This window comes from Coregonus lavaretus (assembly GCF_964263955.1).
Source record: "Coregonus lavaretus genome assembly, contig: HAP1_SCAFFOLD_1065, whole genome shotgun sequence".
NCBI classification, from domain to species: Eukaryota; Metazoa; Chordata; class Actinopteri; order Salmoniformes; family Salmonidae; genus Coregonus; species Coregonus lavaretus.
Genome location: NW_028164086.1, coordinates 59,918 through 73,071, shown reverse-complemented (window position 1 = coordinate 73,071; position 13,154 = coordinate 59,918).

Here is a 13,154-nt window from a genome sequence, read left to right as displayed (position 1 = left end):
TACTAACTGAGCCACACAGGACCACATCTCTCATCTCTGTTCCTGTTCCAGCCCGATGCCATCTCTCTGTTCGACGTTCTGATGTCAATCCCTTAATAAGGAAAACCGGGAGAGGCTCCTGGTTGAGCAGAGCGTGTCGGAGAGGGAGAGGCTCATGAAGACATTCCCACATTCCCAGAGTGTATCAGAGAGAGGAACAGTACTGTGGGAACACTACAGAATCATACAACGCAACACAGATAGAGAAGGGGAGGGGAGGTTAGGAGAAGAGAGAGTAGGAGAGGGGAGAGGGGGGGAGGGGGGAGGGGAGGGGATGAGAGGGGAGAGGAGGGGAGGTTAGGTTAGGAGAAGAGAGAGTAGGAGAGGGGAGAGGAGAGCAGAGGCCCGATGAATATGGAGCAAAAGAGGGAGTATGTGTAAGAGGATAGGGAGGAGACAGAGAGGCAGACAGATCAACATTGAGAGAATAACGTCCTTGCTTCAAGCAGATAACGACAAAAAAGCTATGCAATGGTGTCCTTAGAATAACTACCTTCTCCATAGAATGGTGGAGGGAACGGGAGAGAGAGGATTGGGGGTGGTGAGGTGATTAAGAGAGAGGGGCACATAGTACGATCATGACAGCTAATAAAAGGGAGGTGAGAGAAAAATAATGAAGTCCAGAAACATCTGAGAGAGAATACACATCCTGTTTCAGCATCCAAGGTCGTTATACACTGTGAACCCTCTCTTTTGTTTTCTTTCAGGGTCTCTAACTTCTGTTTAAGGAATAGATTTATTAAATGCTCATCCGCTGTCCAAACCTCCCATTACCAGCCATCTTAATAATCCTTCTTCTCTCTCTCTTTTTCTATCCCTCCCCCATATCTTTCCCTCTCTCTCTCTCTCTCTCTCTCTCTCTCTCTCTCTCTCTCTCCCCTTTTCTCTCTCTCAGTCTCCTCCCTCTTTCCCCCACTATCCCTCTCTTTCTTTATCTTATCTGGTTATCCCTCTCTCTGTCCCCCATTCCTCTCTTCCTCCCTACCTCCCTCCCTTCCTCCATCTTCTCCCTCCCTCTCTGCATAGCGGTAGTGGAGTCTTTTAAACGGAGGGTAACATTACATAAACACTTAGTGGGGTTCTCCTGCTGGCCTGGCTCCACTGACTACATTAAAACATTGACCTTCAGAGGAGTAACTCACCTGATCTGGCCCGGGACTGAACGTGCTCACACTTTATTTGGATAGTCCGGATTTTCCATCTGTATATGCTCTACGGATGGTCATACTATCAACAAACTATCTGTTGATAAGCAACTGCTTGCTAAAGTTAGGGTTAGGTTTAGAATAAGGGTAATCAAATCAAATTTGATTGGTCACATACACATGTTTAGCAGGTGTTAATGCTTGTGGTTCTAGCTCCAACAGTGCAGTAATATCTAACAAGTAATATCTAACCATTTCACAACAATACACACAAATCTAAAGTAAAGGAATGGAATTAAGAATATATACATATTTTAGGGTTAAGGCTAGGGTAAAGGTTAAGTTTGGGGTAAGGGTTAAGCTTAGGGTTAGATCTAGGGTTAGTAGATAGTTAGTTGAAATGTTACTGATAGTCTGTAGAGCATCTACAGGACTATCCAAATAAAGTGTTAACCATCTCACACACACAAACCCTTCTCACATCCACAATAAAACTCATGCACACAGTCCAGTCAGGTCACGTCTCTCTTTAGTCCCCATCCCTCCCCTACCAACACAGCTAATCTTCTGTCATCTGACAGTAAGCCCAGGGATGAGGGGATGGGACAGGGGGGGAGAAGAGAGGGGAGAGGAAAGAAAGAAAGGATCTGTGCTCCTTGGCCTCTGACCCATGGTCTCACAGCTCTGGATGGGGAATGGTTGTCTGAAAAGTCATGGGTGTCTGAAAGCCACAATGCCCCTCTGTGTTGCTAGACAATCCACAAAGACTACACACCCATGCATGTACACAGACACACACATACATGGGCGCGCACACACACACACACACACACACACACACACACACACACACACACCCCTACTCAGCTATACTCAGAGCTCCATGAGTGATGTGAGCCCCCCTAAATCCCCTCTCCGTGTCTGAGAACCCTTTAAGTCACCCTGATCCCGGGTGTACACTACACAACTTTCAAAATCCTAACATCGCTGAGCCTATCACATTAAACGACCGTCTTTCCTGTAGTTCGTTGTCTTGCCAACGTAGTAATATAATATAATAATATAATATGCCATTTAGCAGACGCTTTTATCCAAAGCGACTTACAGTCGTGCGTGCATACATTTTTGTGTATGGGTGGTCCCGGGGATCGAACCCACTACCTTGGCGTTACAAGCGCCGTGCTCTACCAGCTGAGCTACAGCTGTGCCACTTAACGATGTGGCACAGACGGACGGTCACACACTACAAGACTCTTAAAATCAAATTAAATGTTATTTGCCACATGCGCCGAATACAACAGGTGTAGACATTACCGTGAAATGCTTACTTACAGCCCTTAACCAACAATGCATTTATTTTTTCATAAAAAAGTAAAATAAAACAACAACAACAAAAAAGTGTTGAGAAAGAAAGAGCAGAAGTCAAATAAAATAACAGTAGGGAGGCTATATACAGGGGGGTACCGGTGCAGAGTCAATGTACGGGGGCACCGGCTAGTTGAGGTAGTTGAGGTAATATGTACATGTGGGTAGAGTTAAAGTGACTCTTCACTTGGTCTTGAGGATTCTCCATACCACATTGTCTCGCAAAAACAATGATGTGATACAGTGATGATGTAATTCGATTAGCTACAACGAACTGTGGCTCAAAGCAGCCTCAAACGTTTTCTGTCAGGCATTCACACTTGCCATACAGAGTTCAAATATCTAGCCATCAACAGCCCACTTTTTGAATTGAATAACATTGCTTGTGAACTTCAGAGCTCTAACAATTTCACTTTGGCTTTGGTTTTGCCTTAAAAGACAAGGACAAAAGCATACTAGTAGTAGTCTTCGCTCCAGCTCAAGAGTCTACACATTCTGGGTGATGCAATACCATAGAATAAGGAATACTAGTTATTGAATAGGAATTCTATGTGCGATAACATCATCTCACTGTCTCCTTCTCTGGCGAGCTCTCATTGGCTATTGATGATCACCGTTCTCAAAACTTGTCGTTGCACATCTCACACTACAAAAGCATTGCAGAGTTTGTGCCGATAAAATCAAACAGGTTTGAAAATATCGGGAGGTCTAGGACGACTCAAAGACATGATCGGTAGCCCTCAGATTCCATCTCTGACCCGCTCACATTAAACGAGCGTTGGTGATGCCCGGCGCCCCGAGTAGGAAACGACATGGGCATTTTGCCTCCGATCTCAAAAACTTGGCAGGGACAGCTAAATCGGGGGCAAAATCATAAAGGTTACACCCGGCTTAAGGTTCACTGTCTCTTCCCAGACTCACTGACTGTCTGACTGACTGACTCACTGACTGTCTGACTAACTGACTGTCTGATTGAGTCTGAGTGAGAAACAACCAGTCTTTCTCTGTCACCAGACAACACCACTCAGAGAGAGAGATGGGGAGAGTGGGTAGAATGAAAGGGTAAAGTGTAGAGAGCGGGAAAAGGAAAGTTGGAGGAACAAAAAGGGAGAGATATATCAAGTCAGTCAAAATCATTTTGCATCATCATGATGATATGGCATGCTACATGTTGCTTCTTGAACGTTCTTTATCTTGAAAACTTGCTTGCTGGCATGCAAAACATTCCAGGACTGTATCAACAGTGGACTAATGAAGAATATAGCTAAATATAGTTTTGGAGTGGATTACTCCTTTAAGATCGTGAGACGTTACCTCTTTAACAATCCCTCCTCTTCTCCCCTCTCCTCCCTCTGTCTCAGTTGGGAGCTTTTTCCAAAACCACCACCACTCTCTGTCTCCCCCTCTCCTTTAGCCCTCCTCCACCTCTCCTCTCCCTCAGCCAAAACCTCCATATCGCCACGTATCACACTGTTTCCCCTAAACCATTACCTGAGGAAATAAAGGATGAAAACTAACATGCTTTATTGCTCCAAGCAGAGCGGTTGGAAAACAGCTCTTCTGATCCAGACCAGGTAACTGGGATGAGTGAGTGGAGTGGAAGTGTGTAGAGAGTCTGTAGTGAGTGTGTGTTCGTATCAGTGGAAATGTGTTGTGAGTGTGTGTTCGTATGAGTGGAAGTGTGTAGAGAGTGGGTGTTCGTATGAGTGGAAGTGTGTGGTGAGTGTGTGTTTAAGTGTGTAGTGAGTGTGTGTTCGTATGAGTGGAAGTGTGTAGTGAGTGTGTGTTTAAGTGGAAGTGTGTAGAGAGTGTGTAGAGAGTGTGTAGTGAGTGTGTGTTCGTATGAGTGGAAGTGTGTAGTGAGTGTGTGTTTAAGTGGAAGTGTGTAGAGAGTGTGTAGAGAGTGTGTAGTGAGTGTGTGTTCGTATGAGTGGAAGTGTGTAGTGAGTGTGTGTTCATATGAGCAACCAGGTCACCTGTGATACAAGTCAGTATTTGATGTCCATCCATGTCTGAGGACGTTGGGAGATGACGTGGAAACCGGCCACTAGGGGCAACAGTGAGCACAGTTACCTTCAAGTAGGGCAGCTGCTAGCCTAGCAGTTAGGAGCGTTGGGCCAGTAACTGAAAGGTCGCTGGTTCAAATCCACATGCTAACTATGTGAAAATTCGGCCAATGTGCCATTGAGCAAGGTACTTACAGTGAGGGAAAAAAGTATTTGATCCCCTGCTGATTTTGTACGTTTGCCCACTGACAAAGAAATGATCAGTCTATAATTTTAATGGTAGGTTTATTTGAACAGTGAGAGACAGAATAACAACAAAAAAATCCAGAAAAACGCATGTCAAAAATGTTATGAATTGATTTGCATTTTAATGAGGGAAATAAGTATTTGACCACCCTCTCAATCAGAAAGATTTCTGGCTCCCAGGTGTCTTTTATACAGGTAATGAGCTGATATTAGGAGCACACTCTTAAAGGGAGTGCTCCTAATCTCAGCTTGTTACCTGTATAAAAGACACCTGTCCACAGAAGCAATCAATCAATCAGATTCCAAACTCTCCACCATGGCCAAGACCAAAGAGCTCTCCAAGGATGTCAGGGACAAGATTGTAGACCTACACAAGGCTGGAATGGGCTACAAGACCATCGCCAAGCAGCTTGGTGAAAAGGTGACAAGAGTTGGTGCAATTATTCGCAAATGAAAGAAACACAAAATAACTGTCAATCTCCCTCGGCCTGGGGCTCCAAGCAAGATCTTACCTCGTGGAGTTGCAATGATCATGACAACGGTGAGGAATCAGCCCAGAACTACACGGGAGGATCTTGTCAATGATCTCAAGGCAGCTGGGACCATAGTCACCAAGAAAACAATTGGTAACACACTAAGCCGTGAAGGACTGAAATCCTGCAGCGCCCGCAAGGTCCCCCTGCTCTAGAAAGCACATATACAGGCCCGTCTGAAGTTTGCCAATGAACATCTGAATGATTCAGAGGAGAACTGGGTGAAAGTGTTGTGGTCAGATGAGACCAAAATCGAGCTCTTTGGCATCAACTCAACTTGCCGTGTTTGGAGGAGGAGGAATGCTGCCTATGACCCCAAGAACACCATCCCCACCGTCAAACTTGGAGGTGGAAACATTATGCTTTGGGGGTGTTTTTCTGCTAAGGGGACAGGACAACTTAACAGCATCAAAAGGGACGATGGACGGGGCCATGTACCGTCAAATCTTGGGTGAGAACCTTCCCTCAGCCAGGGCATTGAAAATGGGTCGTGGATGGGTATTCCAGCATGACAATGACCCAAAACACACGGCCAAGGCAACAAAGGTGTGGTCCTCTGTAGCTCAGCTGGTAGAGCACGGCGCTTGTAACGCCAAGGTAGTGGGTTCGATCCCCGGGACCACCCATACACAAAAATGTATGCACGCATGACTGTAAGTCGCTTTGGATAAAAGCGTCTGCTAAATGGCATATTATTATTATTATTATTATAAAGGAGTGGCTCAAGAAGAAGCACATTAAGGTCCTGGAGTGGCCTAGCCAGTCTCCAGACCTTAATCCCATAGAAAATATGTGGAGGGAGCTGAAGGTTCAAGTTGCCAAACGTCAGCCTCGAAACCTTAATGACTTGGAGAAGATCTGCAAAGAGGAGTGGCACAAAATCCCTCCTGAGATGTGTGCAAACCTGGTGGCCAACTACAAGAAACGTCTGTTCTCTGTGATTGCCAACAAGGGTTTTGCCACCAAGTACTAAGTCATGTTTTGCAGAGGGGTCAAATACTTATTTCCCTCATTAAAATGCAAATCAATTTATAACATTTTTGACATGCGTTTTTCTGGATTTTGTTGTTGTTATTCTGTCTCTCACTGTTCAAATAAACCTACCATTAAAATTATAGACTGATCATGTCTTTGTCAGTGGGCAAATGTACAAAATCAGCAAGGGATCAAATACTTTTTCCCCTCACTGTAACCCTAATTGCTCCTTTACGTCACTCTGGATAAGAGCATCTGCTAAATGACTAAAATGTTAATATTTTAGTTTTGCAAGGGCATTGTGGACGGGGATGGCGGATGGGCAAAAACATCTGCCTCTGGTGACAAAGGTTGCATGTTCAAATCAAGCAATAGAAAGTTGCTTTTGAGATTTTGGTTTTAAGCCTGTCCCAAACCTTAACCCTTTCCTTAACCATTCAGAGTTAATGCCTAACCTTAAGATTTCGGAGTTAATGCCTAAACTTAACCTTAAACATTTTGAAATTTGACGCTTTGAACAACTTTGAAATGTTATGTTTGAGAAACAAGGATGAATGTCTAATTCTGACATGAGACTGTGAGAGCTTGTTGCATATGAGTGGTGTACAGTAGATCATCAGTATTTGATTGGGTAGACTCTTGAGTATATCCAGTGTTGATTGGTTAGACTCGAGTATGTCGTGTTGATTGGTTAGAGGGATAAATCTCATGTTTGTTTACAATTAAATGTCCTCTATTGAGGATCGGTGATGAACTCTCTCTCTCTCTCACACACACACACACACACACACACAATAATCCTGTCTGCCGTGCTGTGTGTATCTCTATTAACTAGTCTCCCAGGGAGACAGAATTGCTTGTGATTGTGTGCTCAGCCTCCTGATGATCCACTGTGTACACCTCACTGTCAATGACTGTCACACATTAACTACATCCTGTCAAAGTCAACAACTCTGGCTCTAGAACAGTAGCATAGGGAGTGGCCTAGATACAGTGGCTTGCGAAAGTATTCACCCCCATTGGCATTTTTCCTATTTTGTTGCCTTACAACCTGGAATTAAAATGGATTTTTGGGGGGTTTGTATCATTTGATTTACACAACATGCCTACCACTTTGAAGATGCAAAATATTTTTTCTTGTGAAACAAACAAGAAATAAAACTTGAGCATGCAGAACTATTCACCCCCCAAAGTCAATACTTTGTAGAGCCACATTTTGCAGCAAGTCTCTTGAGGTATGTCTCTATAAGCTTGGCACATCTAGCCACTGGGATTTTTGCCCATTGTTCAAGGCAAAACTGCTCCAGCTCCTTCAAGTTGGATGGGTTCCACTGGTGTACAGCAATCTTTAAGTCATACCACAGATTCTCAATTGGATTGAGGTCTGGGCTTTGACTAGGCCATTCCAAGACATTTAAATGTTTCCCCTTAAACCACTCGAGTGTTGCTTTAGCAGTATGCTTAGGGTCATTGTCCTGCTGGAAGGTGAACCTCTGTCCCAGTCTCAAATCTCTGGAAGACTGAAACAGGTTTCCCTCAAGAATTTCCCTGTATTTAGCGCCATCCATCATTCCTTCAATTCTGACCAGTAGGGTCATTGTCCTGCTGGAAGGTGAACCTCCGTCCCAGTCTCAAATCTCTGGAAGACTGAAACAGGTTTCCCTCAAGAATTTCCCTGTATTTAGCGCCATCCATCATTCCTTCAATTCTGACCAGTTTCCCAGTCCCTGCCGATGAAAAACATCCCTACAGCATGATGCTGCCACCACCATGCTTCACTGTGGGGATGGTTCTCGGGGTGATGAGAGGTGTTGGGTTTGCGCCAGACATAACGTTTTCCTTGATGGCCAAAAAGTTCAATTTTAGTCTCATCTGACCAGAGTACCTTCTTCCATATATTTGGGGAGTCTCCCACATGGCTTTTGGCGAACACCAAACGTGTTTGCTTATTTTTTTTTTAAGCAATGGCTTTTTTTCTGGCCACTCTTCTGTAAAGCCCAGCTTTGTGGAGTGTACGGCTTAAAGTGGACCTATTGACAGATACTCCAATCTCCGCTGTGGAGCTTTGCAGCTCCTTCAGGGTTATCTTTGGTCTCTTTGTTGACTCTCTGATTAATGCCCTTCTTGCCTGGTCTGTGAGTTTTGGTGGGCGGCCCTCTCTTAGCAGGTTTGTTGTGGTGCCATATTCTTTCCATTTTTTAATAATGGATTTAATGGTGCTCTGTGGGATGTTCAAAGTTTCTGATATTTTTTTATAACCCACCTCTGATCTGTACTTCTCCACAACTCCACAACCCTGACCTGTTTGGAGAGCTCCTTGGTCTTCATGGTGCCCCTTGCTTAGTGGTGTTGCAGACTCTGGGGCCTTTCAGAACAGGTGTATATATACTGAGATCATGTGACAGAGCATGTGACACTTAAATTGCACACAGGTGGACTTTATTTAACTAATTATGTGACTTCTGAAGGTAATTGGTTGCAACAGATCTTATTTAGGGCCTTCATAGCAAAGGGATAGATATGCACGCACAACTTTTCCGTTATTTATTTTGTATAGTTTTTTGAAACAAGTACTTTTTTTCATTCCACTTCACCAATATTTTGTGTATGTCCATTACATGAAATCCAAATAAAAATCCATTTAAATTACAGGTTGTAATGCAACAAAATAGGAAAAACGCCAAGGGGGATGAATACTTTTGCAAGGCACTGTAGGTAGGGCAGGGGGAAGGGAGGTGGCATCTGTGGGTAAGGTCAAAGGTTGAGGGTATGGAGGATGACCAGGTGGTTGAAAGATACAGTGGGGAAAAAAAGTATTTAGTCAGCCACCAATTGTGCAAGTTCTCCCACTTAAAAAGATGAGATAGGCCTGTAATTTTCATCATAGGTACACGTCAACTATGACAGACAAAATGAGAAAATAAAATCCAGAAAATCACATTGTAGGATTTTTTATGAATTTATTTGCAAATTATGGTGGAAAATAAGTATTTGGTCAATAACAAACGTTTCTCAATACTTTGTTATATACCCTTTGTTGGCAATGACACAGGTCAAACGTATTCTGTAAGTCTTCACAAGGTTTTCACACACTGTTGCTGGTATTTTGGCCCATTCCTCCATGCAGATCTCCTCTAGAGCAGTGATGTTTTGGGGCTGTCGCTGGGCAACACAGACTTTCAACTCCCTCCAAAGATTTTCTATGGGGTTGAGATCTGGAGACTGGCTAGGCCACTCCAGGACCTTGAAATGCTTCTTACGAAGCCACTCCTTCGTTGCCCGGGCGGTGTGTTTGGGATCATTGTCATGCTGAAAGACCCAGCCACGTTTCATCTTCAATGCCCTTGCTGATGGAAGGAGGTTTTCACTCAAAATCTCACGATACATGGCCCCATTCATTCTTTCCTTTACACGGATCAGTCGTCCTGGTCCCTTTGCAGAAAAACAGCCCCAAAGCATGATGTTTCCACCCCCATGCTTCACAGTAATTATGGTGTTCTTTGGATGCAACTCAGCATTCTTTGTCCTCCAAACACGACGAGTTGAGTTTTTACCAAAAAGTTCTATTTTGGTTTCATCTGACCATATGACATTCTCCCAATCCTCTTCTGGATCATTCAAATGCACTCTAGCAAACTTCAGACGGGCCTGGACGTGTACTGGCTTAAGCAGTGGGACACGTCTGGCACTGCAGGATTTGAGTCCCTGGCGGCGTAGTGTGTTACTGATGGTAGGCTTTGTTACTTTGGTCCCAGCTCTCTGCAGGTCATTCACTAGGTCCCCCCGTATGGTTCTGGGATTTTTGCTCACCGTTCTTGTGATCATTTTGACCCCACGGGGTGAGATCTTGCGTGGAGCCCCAGATCGAGGGAGATTATCAGTGGTTTTGTATGTCTTCCATTTCCTAATAATTGCTCCCACAGTTGATTTCTTCAAACCAAGCTGCTTACCTATTGCAGATTCAGTCTTCCCAGCCTGGTGCAGGTCTACAATTTTGTTTCTGGTGTCCTTTGACAGCTCTTTGGTCTTGGCCATAGTGGAGTTTGGAGTGTGACTGTTTGAGGTTGTGGACAGGTGTCTTTTATACTGATAACAAGTTCAAACAGGTGCCATTAATACAGGTAACGAGTGGAGGACAGAGGAGCCGCTTAAAGAAGTTGTTACAGGTCTGTGAGAGCCAGAAATCTTGCTTGTTTGTAGGTGACCAAATACTTATTTTCCACCATAATTTGAAAATAAATTCATTAAAAATCCTACAATGTGATTTTCTGGATTTTCTTTTCTCAATTTGTCTGTCATAGTTGATGTGTACCTATGATGAAAATTACAGGCCTCTCTCATCTTTTTAAGTGGGAGAACTTGCACAATTGGTGGCTGACTAAATACTTTTTTCCCCCACTGTAAGTCAATTATGAGATGTGGGCTGGCAGGATGAGAATGTTAGTGAGTGACAATAACCATCAGTGTTATATTCTTACATTATACAGACTGTCTTTCAAGACCACCAGAATGTCCCAAAGGAATCTCCTCCCATAGAACCAGAATGTCCCAAAGGAATCTCTCCATCATAGACTGACTGGTATCTGAGTTTATGCCAGTTATTTCTGTAAATTCCAAACTGTGTGCATTTGTGTGTGTCTGGGAGACATTACAGAGAGGACATCTCTCCATCCTGAGGCGTCTTTCTGGTGTCCCAGAATCATATGTCTTGCTGTTTAGATCTCAGTGTGCACTACTAGGATTATGGGGGAACTATGAGAAAAAGTAAAATGAATGTATCTGTTACTAATCAGTGTTAATAGCACTCCTCAGATCTCACATCCACATGACACTGGGAGTATCTCCACATATCTCACTGACACATCCACACACACACACACACTCACACAATCACATGCAGACATAGACACTCTCATGAGTACATATATACTCACACACACTAAGTGGCTCAGTAGAATAGAATAAACATTTTAGCATAAGTATAATACAGGAAGGCACAATTTATAGTCCAATATTTAGACATGTTTAGGGAAAGGGGGGATTGGGGGGAAAGTGTTTAAATTGTGCAATATTTATCAATTATAATAAGAGTCTGGTAGCAGCAGTTGTGATGTGTGCGTAGCATGAATGTACAGTGAGGGAAAAAAGTATTTGATCCCCTGCTGATTTTGTACGTTTGCCCACTGACAAAGAAATGATCCGTCTATAATTTTAATGGTAGGTTTATTTGAACAGTGAGAGACAGAATAACAACAACAAAAAATCCAGAAAAACGCATGTCAAAAATGTTATAAATTGATTTGCATTTTAATGAGGGAAATAAGTATTTGACCACCCTCTCAATCAGAAAGATGTCTGGCTCCCAGGTGTCTTTTATACAGGTAACGAGCTGAGATTAGGAGCACACTGTTAAAGGGAGTGCTCCTAATATCAGCTTGTTACCTGTATAAAAGACACCTGTCCACAGAAGCAATCAATCAATCAGATTCCAAACTCTCCACCATGGCCAAGACCAAAGAGCTCTCCAAGGATGTCAGGGACAAGATTGTAGACCTACAGAAGGCTGGAATGGGCTACAAGACCATCGCCAAGCAGCTTGGTGAGAAGGTGACAACATTTGGTGCGATTATTCGCAAATGGAAGAAACACAAAAGAACTGTCAATCTCCCTCGGCCTGGGGCTCCATGCAAGAACTCACCTCGTGGAGTTGCAATGATCATGAGAACGGTGAGGAATCAGCCCAGAACTACACGGGAGGATCTTGTCAATGATCTCAAGGCAGCTGTGACCATAGTCACCAATAAAACAATTGGTAACACACTACGCCGTGAAGGACTGAAATCCTGCAGCGCCCACAAGGTGCCCCTGCTCTAGAAAGCACATATACAGGCCCGTATGAAGTTTGCCAATGAACATCTGAATGATTCAGAGGAGAACTGGGTGAAAGTGTTGTGGTCAGATCAGACCAAAATCGAGCTCTTTGGCATCAACTCAACTCGCCGTGTTTGGAGGAGGAGGAATGCTTTGGGGGGGGTTTTCTGCTAAGGGGACAGGACAACTTCACCGCATCCAAGGGACGATGGACGGGGCCATGTACCGTCAAATCTTGGGTGAGAACCTCCTTCCCTCAGCCAGGGCATTGAAAATGGGTCGTGGATGGGTATTCCAGCATGACAATGACCCAAAACACACGGCCAAGGCAACAAAGGAGTGGCTCAAGAAGAAGCACATTAAGGTCCTGGAGTGGCCTAGCCCAGTCTCCAGACCTTAATCCCATAGAAAATCTGTGGAGGGAGCTGAAGGTTCGAGTTGCTAAACGTCAGCCTCGAAACCTTAATGACTTGGAGAAGATCTGCAAAGAGCAGTGGAACAAAATCCCTCCTGAGATGTGTGCAAACCTGGTGGCCAACTACAAGAAATGTCTGACCTCTGTGATTGCCAACAAGGGTTTTGCCACCAAGTACTAAGTCATGTTTTGCAGAGGGGTCAAATACTTATTTCCCTCATTAAAATGCAAATCAATTAATAACATTTTTGACATGCGTTTTTCTGGATTTTTTTGTTGTTATTCTGTCACTCACTGTTCCAATAAACCTACCATTAAAATTATAGACTGATCATGTCTTTGTCAGTGGGCAAACATACAAAATCAGCAGGGGATCAAATACATTTTTCCCTCACTGTATGTATGTATGTATGTATGTATGTATGTATGTATGTGTGTATGTGTGTGTGTGTGTGTGTGTGTGTGTGTGTGCATCAGTGAGTGCATGTGTGCTAAGGTGTGGAGAATCAGACCAGGAGGTCAGTCCAGTTCAAGTGTTCAGCAGTCTGATGGCTTGTAG